General features: G+C 48.3%; 1 non-coding gene across 1 annotated transcript; it reads right to left on the reverse strand.

The window, feature by feature from the left end:
• Positions 1–7,298: 7,298 nt before the first annotated feature.
• trnai-aau (transfer RNA isoleucine (anticodon AAU)) lies at positions 7,299–7,372 on the reverse strand. Its single transcript has one exon. It is a non-coding gene; the product is annotated as a tRNA-Ile (tRNA).
• Positions 7,373–9,232: the final 1,860 nt, after the last annotated feature.

Genomic DNA, 9,232 nt, shown 5'->3' on the forward strand with positions numbered 1-9,232 from the left:
CAGCATCTAAATGGGAGGTAACACAAGGCTACATTTTCATCCCAAGGCAGTGATAGACTTGGAGGAGGACACGCTGACACATTCTCATTGCCGGTCAGTGTGCTGGTCTGATTGCAAGTTCTTACCTCTGACTTATTTTCAAGGAGGCAACTTCTGGGGAACTGGTGACCAATCAGGTCAATTAATGCATCAAATGAAGTCATTCTTCCAATGCCATCTGTTTTTTTGGGATGAAATTTAGTCCCCCCCTTTTTGGCTGGAGGTCTCTGGTGGCAGCCTCCAGTAGGCAGGGAGGGCAATTTCGAGGCACATCTTACAAAGCAGCCCAGCTTGGATTCTCTGGCCGGTGAGGGCTATACCCGTGGCCACCCTGGGGAGGGATTTCACCTCCGCAATGATAACCTGGTAACTCTGGCCATGTATATTTTGTTCCATTCCCAAGTCTTCAGAGGCTGCCTCCATCTTGAGGCAGATTTGCGGACACTACCTACACCGACAGCCCCCACCTCACCCGGTGGGGTTGCCAACCGCCCAGACCCTTGGATGCTGCTATTGGTTCCTCCCTGCAGAGCCTGTCCCACCATCCTGAATTGGATTGGGCTCACAGAGGCGGCCTCTTAATGGGCCTCTTCCTCTGCATTCCTACCACAGCCACTTTCAGGTTTTCCGCCCAGAATTCAGCTCAATGTCGGGATGGGTATTGGGATCTCAACACTAAAATCCAGCTGCTGCAGACTGAGGTGACCGTCACTAATACCTCCAGGCAGTCATTGGTTTCTTCCCAACCAGCTTCCTCCGGTTTAACTCCTTCTGGATGAGCAATGTCCCCTTTGTATCTCACTCTGTGTGCTGCCCAATCACAGTACAAACAGAAAACTACTTCCGAGTTATCATCCCTCTATCTGAATTTGCACCTGAAGATGCAAATAATTATTCAAATTAATTTTAACTACAGAATTCTCTTGAAATTCATTCAGGATTAGAACCACTTTACAATGAGTTCAAACAGTCTAAAGATTAAAAAATCACTCTATTACAGTTCTTTCTTTTAGAAAATATTTTATTGAGGCATTTGTAATTTTCAGTTTAACACATTAACATCTCTTAAACACCAGCCCGGGCTGACACACGCAAAACGATAGAACAACGCCCCCTACTCCCCCCGCTCTATTCCCTAGCTACCCGTAAACAATATTCTCTGTCCCGTTGTAACATTGCCATGCCTCTCTGTTTTTCTCCTCCCCCTCTTAGTGCTGACGTTCAGTTCTCCTTGAAGTAGTCTATGAACAGCTGCCATCTCAGGGCGAACCCTTGAGTTGATCCTCTCAAAGCAAATTTAATTTCCCCCAGATTGAGGAACCCGGCCATATCGCTGACCCACACACCTGACTTCAGGGGTTCCGAGTCCCTCCAGCCCAGCAAAATCCGTCTCTGGGCCACCAGGGAGGAGAAGGCCGGAACATCAGCCCCCACCCCCCCGCCCCCGGATCCTCCGATACCCCACATATTGCCAATTATGGACTCGGAGTTACCTTCCCTTCCAGGACTTCCGACATAATGTCTGCAAATCCCTGCCAGAATCCCCTCAACTTCGGACATGCCCAAAACATATGAACATGATTGGCCGGGCTACCCCCACACCGCCCACATCTACCTTCGACCTCCTCAAAGAACCTGCTCATCCGGGCTGCCGTCATGTGGGCCCCGTGGACCATCTTGAACCGAATCAAGCGAAGCCTGGCACACGACGAGGATGAATTGACTCTCTTCAAGGTTTTTTCCCACAGCGCGAATTCTATCTCCCCACCCAGCTCCTCTTCCCACTTCCTCTTCACCTCCCTGATAGGGGCCCCTTCCCACTCCATCAGCTCCTTGTCTACCTCCGAGACCCTCCTCTCTCCAACCTTTGTTTTTGACATCACCTTATCTTGTAACCCCCTCAGGGGGAGGCGAGGGAAGCCAGGAACCTGCCTGCGGACAAAATCCCGTACCTGTAGGTACCGAAACCCATTCCCGCCTAGCAACCCAAACTCCTCCTCTAATGCCTCCAGGGTAGGGAAACCCTCCTGAATGTATAGGTCCCCAAATCTCTCAATCCCTGCCCGCCGCCATCCCTTATAGCACCCCCCCCCCGGGGCAAACTGGTAATTGTTACAAATCGGTGACCACACTGACGTCCCCTCCAATCTCATGTGCTGCCTCCATTGCCCCCACACCCTAAGGGCTGCCACCACCACAGGGCTCATAGAGTACCGTGCCTGCGAAAACAGCAGGGGCGCGGTCAGTAAGGCCTCCAACCTCGTCCCCTTATGGGGTGCCGCTTCTACTCATTCTCACACTGACCGGTCCCCCACTACCCACCTCCTGACCATCGATATGTTGGCCACCCAGTAATAGTTAATTAAGTTCAGGAGAGCCAAGCCCCCCCACTCCGCGACCCCGTTCCAGGAGTGCCTTCTTTACTCTCGGAGTTTTACCCGCCCACACAAAACTCAATATCAGCGCGTTCATTTTCCTGAAAAAAGCCTTTGGGATAAAAATCGGAAGACATTGAAAAAAGAAGAGCAGTCTCGGAAGGACCATCTTCTTCATTGTCTGGACCCTCCCCGCCAGCGGGAGCATGTCCCATCTGCGAAAATCCCTTTTCATTTGATCCTCCGCTTTGCCCAGATTTAACTTCTGAAGCTGCCCCCAATCCTTATCCACTTGAATCTCCAGATATCCAAAACTCCTCTCAACCACTCTGAATGGTAACTCCCTCAGTCTCTTTTCCTGCCCCCGTGCCTGGATCACGAACATCTTGCTCTTTCCCATATTTAACTTGTTACCTGAAAACCGCCCAAATTCTCCTAGTATCTCCATGATTTTGCAACCACCCCTCCAACCGGGTCTGTGACATAGAGCAACAAATCGTCCGCATATAGAGAGACTCTGTGCTCCCCCCCCCTCACTATCCCCCGCCAGGCATTTGTTGATCTAAGGGCCATCGCTAAGGGCTCTATGGTCAGGGCAAACAGTAATGGGGAGAGCGGACATTCCTGTCTTGTCCCCCTGCAGAGACCGAAGTATTCTGACCGGACTCGGTTAGTTCTTACATTTACCACCGGAGCCTGATACAACAGCCGGACCCAATCCACAAATCCCTGCCCGAATCAAACCTGCCTAAAATGTCCCATAGGTACTTCCACTCCACCCGATCGAAAGCCTTCTCTGCATTCATGGCAACTACCACCTCAGCCTCGCGCCCCTCCGCTGGCATCATAAGAAGCCGACTAATGTTGGACGTGAGGTGCCTGCCCTTCACAAATCCCGCCTGATCTTCCCCAATTATCTCTGGGACGCAATCCCCTATTTGAGTGGCCAAGATCTTTGCCAGCAATTCAGCGTCAACGTTCAGTAGGGAGTTTGGCCTGTACGATCCATAGTTCTCCGGGTCCTTATCTCGCTTCAGGATGAGAGAAAATGATGCCTGTGATAGCGTTGGGGGGGAGTACTCCCAGCTCCCAAGACTCGTTAAAAGCCTGAACCAGGAGCAGCCCCAGTCACCCAGAGAACCTTTTATAGAATTCCACTGGGAATCCATCAGGTCCCGGGGCCTTACCCAATTGCATCGCCCCCAACCCGTCTATCACCTCCCCGAGCCAAATTGGGCCCTCCAGTCTTCTACCAGCTCCTCATCTACCTTCGGGAACTCTAGCCTCTCTAGGAATTGATTCATGCCCTCCTCCCCGGCTGGGGGCTCCGACTCATATAACCGACTATAAAATTCATGGAATACGTCATTAACCGACCCCGGGTCTATCACTACCTTCCCTCTCAATCCTTTATTTTCCCTATTTCTCTCGCTGCTTCCTCAGCTGATGTGCCAGCATCCTGGTTCTATTACAGTTCTACAATACTCTGGAATAAAACATCATTCACTCCTTCACCATAAATCAATGAGATTGGACATTAATTAGGTGAGATAAAGAATTGTTGGGGATTGTCTCATGGCTTTTTCTGCTCTGCCGCTGAAACTTGCCAAATTCCCATTTGCCCACAGAAAGAAACATTTTCACCTCCTGCAGGCTCTTCAGCTTCGACAGCAGCACCCATTTTCCCACCTAATAATGGCAACCTGACTAGAGGAACTGTCTACCAGTCCCTCAGCAACACCAGAGAATGGGAGGAAACATGAGGCTAAATTTTCATCCCAAGGCAGTGATAGGCGAGTGACAGGAAATCTACTGGTGAACCAGACCGTTTCCATTGAAGTCACTGCGAACAACAGAGTGTTAGAAGCCCTGAAGAGATTCAGACCCCATTGTGCTTTCTGACGTGATGCAAGCAAAGGCCAAGGAGACCTACTTTGCTTTACTATGAAAACCTCGGCTTGTTCTTTCTATATTTCTTTACCAATTTTTATTTTCTTTGTTCTCTGTCACTGACTAGATAAATGCAAACAACTCAATAGAAAGAACAATCTTTTCACCAGGATATTATAACACTAATGCAATGACTTCACTGGTTAATCATCCACAATTTATCTGAACACCAAGAATATTTTGTTATTTCCCTGCCCAATAATGCAATTCCAAACGTTCCTCACTCCCTGACCTGGATTCATCTCAGCAATCCTGTTTGAATTTGGCTGGGACAGGAATGGAGAACGATAGAAAATTCAGAGCTCGAGCTGCCTTGCTTTCTGCTTCCCCCTGCAGACTCATGTCTCTGTCTTTCCCTGAATGTCACACGTACGACAGGGGCAACGGTCTGCTTCACCCGTAGACTTCCTGTCATTCGCCTGTGCGACTGAGGCTTATGAAACCCACCCTCAGAAAGGTGGCAGGGGGCTCAATGAAGTGGGATTAAGACCCCCGAGATGCTCCCATGAGAGAGGAGGGAACAAATCTCCTCTCCATTCATTCCACCCATAGGTCTTAGCTGTTAAATGTCCCAGTTGCAGCCAATGATTCTAAATAAGGCAGTAGCAGCACAGAAATGGCTAACTGCCCTTATTATATTTTAATATGATGCACATGTCCCCCCCAGTTTAATAGAGTAGTACTGTAGAGAAAGTGCAAGATAGGTGTGGGGCCAGGAGGAGCAGAATACTCCTTTCCACATCACAAAAATAAGATGGGTTGCTGACTCCTCGGATGTGCCACCTCATCAATCACCATGACCCCAGGCCCCCTTACCACCACCCTGCCTCTGCGCCACCCCATATGATGGCAGGTCAAATACAGAAAGCTGCAGTGACGCACCTTTTAGCCAGTTTCATAATAATGGGGACTGGCCCTCAAAAAGGGCTGGGCCTCCTGCTGGACGAAGCTCACTGCCAGCTGCTTCGCTCGGTCCGATGATTCAATTCTGGTTTTTGGGGGCTCTTCTCTCCCTTGCTGACCACTCCTGGTCGTTCTGGTGCTGTAGCAGAACAGAGCCAGCAGAATCTTTCTCTTTTGCAGGACAGGTTCACTCTTTGTGGCAGTGATCTCTCTGGGATCCTATGTATACAGCAAATAATCCCAATCTAGGAAACTGGGTTGGCAATCCAGCAGTATCAGAGGACAAGATGAAAACTCTGTCCTTTGGGAGGAGAATCCAGCTATCTCCCTTCACCAATGATGGATAACTGTGTGGTCCATTCAGGGTAACAACAGTGTTCACATTTGAAGACCTAATGCCAAATGTAAAAAATATATATATTTTGCGTGGAATATTTGTTTAAGAAGAGCATTATAAAAGTATACACAGTAAGTTGAACATGTCATTTTTTTTGAACATCCCCAAAACGCACAATGCAGCCTTTGTTCTGTAATAAAATGTTATTTCCTTTGTCATTCTTCCACTTTTGAAATAACTTGTAATTAAAAGCTACAAAACTGACCAGTGCTGGCAGGGTCAAGTGTAGAACGTGTGGCTGCAAAAATTAAAACTGATGTTAACAATACAACATATTGAAATTTATGGCAGCAAAAACAGCTTCAGCAATGCCCTTCATTCTGCACACAGCACCTTTTGTGAATTGCCTACTGCTATCCTAACCATCTCATGGCCCTTATGCACTATATATCTTATTGCATAGCCCATTTTTAAAATCATTGGTTCAAGTAGCAGTCAGATTAGTAAAATAACTTTCCACCTGAGTAGACAAATGGTTTAAATCACTGTTTACTGGAACATATTTTACCTTAGGATTCCAACATGTTTGGATTTCTAGTAATATAAAATACCCATTTTATGGCAGCACGGTGGCGCAGTGGGTTAGCACTGCTGCCTCACGGCGCCGAGGTCCCAGGTTCGATCCCGGTCCGGGTCACTGTCCGTGGGGAGTTTGCACATTCTCCCCGTGTCTGCGTGGGTTTCACCCCCACAACACAAAGATGTGCAGAGTAGGTGGATTGGCTACACTAAATAGTCCCTTAATTGGAAAAAAGGAATTGGATACTTTAAATTAAAAAAAACTACAATTATCTACTCAGATTCAGGGTAAGAGTTGCTCCTAAGCAGTCTGCTGTCTGCTTTTCTACAGAAATAAACTCCCGCAGTTTTGTACCTGCCAGTAAGGTGGGGAACCCAGGAGTGTAACCATGAGCCTCACATTTTGATTTCACTGAATCTCTGTGCCTCAAGCATGTGTATCTTTCGAATCTCTCTGAAAGGGGGCCAGATTAGTATGAGGTGGGCATCATTTGTCTTTGTTCCGAAGTTGTTTTATTCCACCCTGGGTGAAACACACAGAATACTGAATATGATGGGAGTCAATTGGCAAAATCACTTCAAAGTCTGTTCATGCACTAGTGCAAAAATACAGAACATATGGGCAGTAACCCACTTAGCTGTTGCCTTTACTAAATGTAAGAGCACAAATTCTTCCTGAGCCAGATACAAGTTCCGCATTTGGCAGCCTGCTGCTGTTTAACTATCTTCTGGTGTCTTTATTAGACATAGAATTTACAGTGCCAAAGGAGGCCATTCAGCCCATCGAGTCTGCCCTGGCTCTTGGAAAGAGCAACCGACCCAAGGTCCACACCTCCACCGCATAACCCAGCAACCCCACCCAACACTATGGGCAATTTTGGGCGCTAAGGGCAATTTATCACGGCCAATCCACCTAACCTGCACATCTTTGGACTGTGGGAGGAAACCGGAGCACCCGGAGGAAACCCACGCACACTCCACACAGTGCAGACTCCGCACCGACAGTGACCCAAGCCAGGAATCGAACCTGGGACCCGTGAAGCAATTGTGCTATCCACAATGCTACAGTGCTGCCCATTAAGAGCAGAGCTTATTTCGTGACGGGGCTATTTCGTTGGTCAGTACGGGGATCGAACCCGCGACCTTGGCGTTATTAGCACCACACTCTAACCATCTGAGCTAACCGCCCTGCTATAACAATAATCGCTTATTGTCACAAGTAGGCTTCATTGAAGTTACTGTGAAAAGCCCCTAGTCACCACATTCTGGCGCCTGTTCGGGGAGGCTGGTACAGGAATTGAACCCACGCTGCTGGCCTTGTTCTGCAGTGCAAGCCAGCTGTTTAGCCCACTGTGCCAAACCAGCCCCTTATTATCTCTTAAAAACTTTCCCTTCAAAGACTAGCAGACATCAAAGACTTTTGTCAACACCGAGCTAATAGATCGCTCCTGAATGACCAGATATTGGTAACAAATGGACCAATGTTAAGATCTGGGCAAAGCAACCGAATGTCCTGAATTAAAACCATTGCTTGAAATTTTCACCCATTGGGACTGGCACTGTCCGGGCCTGGAACACGGGCACTAAATGTGCTTCCGATCAGTCAGCCCCAGAACAGTGATTTCACGCTGGCTGACCAATTAACGGGCATCCAGCGTGAACCGTGCGCTGGGAGTGACTGAGGGCTGCCGGGCAGGACGTGAAGAGGGTGGGTGGTGAAAAAAGAGAGGGTTTGGGCTGGGGGGCTCCCCCAGGGGGCAGCTGCTGTGAAGCTGTCTAAGGGAACTGCAGACCTGTGAAAAATAAATAGTGATGGGTAAACTATATGAAGAGAGTCTTGGCAGCACATGCAAACACAAACCTCACTCCCCAGGCATCTTTGTAAATTTGTTTCAGCCCAGACATTTAATCTCGCCCTGGATTCAGGTTGAACCTAAATGGTAAAGGTTGTCGGGCCTATTGTAGCCATGTAAAATGGCTAACTCCCGATTAGAATGGCCAAACCCCGATTTAAAATGGCGAACGGAAGAGGCTGATGGGAAAATCAGCCAACAGACAGCTGCAGGTAAAACAGTGTATTCGCCTCTGGGGAAGTCAGACCGAATCGATACCTGCAGCCATCAACATTCTGCATATTAATCAGCAATCCCCCGGAACAATTGATACAAAATAGACACACAAAGCCGACCCAGACCTTTCGGCGCCAGCAGGAGCTGACACAAACAGAGGTAAACGACCACCCCTCGATCAAGGGATCGCTCCAGCATTGGAGAATATCGAACCAAGTGATTGGGGCCAAGTTCAAATCGACCCTTCTTCACCCCTTCTTCTCCCGGCTGCACCCTTCTTCACTCTCTCCAACAACAGCCAAAAGAAACGTAAGTCTTACTCCAACGATCGCTACCAGATAGACACTCCTGACTGTCGACCTGTACCAGCTTTGAATCCCGCAGGCTCAGAACCCATATGAAAGGCCATTCATTTCCCTGACCTGGTGGGCCATTTCCAAAGTTAAGTATTGGCCTGTTAGTTGTAGGAAGTAGCTTAGAAGTAGAATTAATGTATAAGTATTGATTGCTGTATATAATAAATGAGCGTTGATTTAACTCTTACTAAGCGCTGTGTTGGATTATTAATCATTACTCGGACTTGAACCACGTGGCGGTATCAGAAATACCTGACGACTCAAGAGCAAAGGTGACAGAATAAGAGCAATTAAACTAAGGCTAAAACGAGCAACACTATCGGCCCACCTTTCAACCAGAAAGGCAGACAGTTTGTGTAAAATGGTGTTCAATTGGCCTCTTAATGGGCTTGATTGTGGGCGGGTGCACTTCCGGCTCTCATACGTGTCTGCCGGCCAAAATATTGCCCAATTTCACGCAATTCCAGGTCAGGCACACGCTTGCCCGAGCAATGTAAAATTCTGGCCCAGCTCTGTGTCCCACTCAACAGGGAGTTGTTCAGGAAAATTGTTCCATTTCTTCTGCCAAAAACCACATCATAAAACAGTTCGAGCGGGATTCTCCGCGACCCGGCGGGCGGGTCA

The sequence above is a fragment of the Scyliorhinus torazame genome, chromosome 18, assembly GCF_047496885.1.
Source record: "Scyliorhinus torazame isolate Kashiwa2021f chromosome 18, sScyTor2.1, whole genome shotgun sequence".
NCBI lineage: Eukaryota > Metazoa > Chordata > Chondrichthyes > Carcharhiniformes > Scyliorhinidae > Scyliorhinus > Scyliorhinus torazame.